Raw genomic sequence first — 1800 nt, 5'->3', positions numbered from 1 at the left:
TCAATTGGATCATTATTATATGATCCCTTAATAATACTTTGCTTCCCTTAATAATATTTATTTATTTATTTTTGAAATCACATCCTGATCTATCTACTCCATTATCGTCGCCAACTCACAAATCACCATAGCAATTTTATAGGTTTCAGGATCAAAACTCCACTTAGATTGATCTTAATCAAGTTATTGCACCTAGTGCATCTGAGCTGTATTATTATTTGTTTATTGTTTGTCTCAATTTTTGACAATAAATACATGTATGGGTGAATGCAGATGGGATTAGATACGACCAAAATTTCAATTCGATGTGTATTAAAATCTTTAGATTGGATCGGATTTAATATCAGCAATTTTTAAGTTTAGATTCGATTTAATCTGCACATTTGTGGATCGAATCAGATATCGAATATATATATCTGCAAAACACAAAAATATTTTTAAAATTTTATTTTTATTAAAAAAATAAAAAAATTATTTTTTTATTCTTTTAAATATGTTTACTCTTACAATAATATTAAACATACTTTTCTTAAATTATAAATTAAAATAATACAAACATATAAGATAATTATTAGTTGAAATAAAACTTAAAAAGAACATTTACTTATTTATTTCTTTATTTTTGCGGATATGCAGAAATGAGATCGGGTATGCAGATATCTACACAAAATTTGCAATCAAATCCTATTAATATGCAGATTGGATCCAATAATCCGATCCGATAACCTTAGGATCGGATTCATATCCGCAATTTTAGGGTTTCATAGTTTCACAAATGAGGGTATTTGCCAAAGAAAAACATTTGATAGACAAGAGATGATTGTGTCGAAGTACCATATGTCAACACTAGTAGACAGCGTATAAAGTATCAAATCTTTCTATTTAATAAATTTTTATGTGTTTTTTGTTATTGTTCTATTTTAATGTGTTATTTCATCTTTGTCTTAAGATGTGATTGTGGAATATATGTGATGAAATAGTTGAAGATAATTGAACCGAAAAAAATCAAAAAAAAAATATTTATGAAAGAATTGAAAACAGGTAACTATCTTTAAAAATAGATATATAACTCTCTATTACTAAATTAGTAAAATTTAATAAAGAAAGAAATTTCTTTAAACTGTAGAAATAAGTTGATCATTTCAGAGTCAAATATGCTCCACTACTCATTCTATTTGACGAAATAAATTAACTCAGAGATAGATCTATTCAAGAATCTGAAGCCATTAGACTATTCATGCCATATGTTGCATTATTAAGTTCTTATTGTATATTGAAATCAAGGAATATTAATAGTAAATAGTTTGAATATTGTAAATTGTAAAAAAATTTTATATTGATTGTGTACAAAATTGTCTGTGCAATGCATAGTTCAAACAAACACATAGTTTATATCTTTGTAAATATTCAATTCAATTTTTTCATAAATTTTCTTTTTAAAATTTTAAACTTTTATAACCCTGTCTATACTGTAATAAAATACTGTTAATCTAAATGAATCCATAATCAAAAAAATACATGAAAAAAAAAAAGAATAAATTCTATAATACACTGAAATTCTTTTTATTTATACACCAAAAATTATTTAAATAAACACCAAAAAAATTAAAAAAAAACCAATTTCATCAGAAAATATGAAAATTCTGTAAATTAAAATTTTATAATATTTAAGTATTAAATTATTTGTGTACTGTATATTTAAAATAAATAAATCCCATCAAATAATTGAATAAACTAATTTAAAAACAATCAGCAACATGATAAAATAGAACAAAATAATAAAATATAAAAATTAAATCT

The sequence above is a fragment of the Arachis duranensis genome, unplaced genomic scaffold (genome assembly GCF_000817695.3).
Source record: "Arachis duranensis cultivar V14167 unplaced genomic scaffold, aradu.V14167.gnm2.J7QH unplaced_Scaffold_232525, whole genome shotgun sequence".
Taxonomy (NCBI): Eukaryota; Viridiplantae; Streptophyta; class Magnoliopsida; order Fabales; family Fabaceae; genus Arachis; species Arachis duranensis.
The sequence above is the reverse complement of the archived record's forward strand: the minus strand, read 5'-3'. Positions refer to the sequence as shown.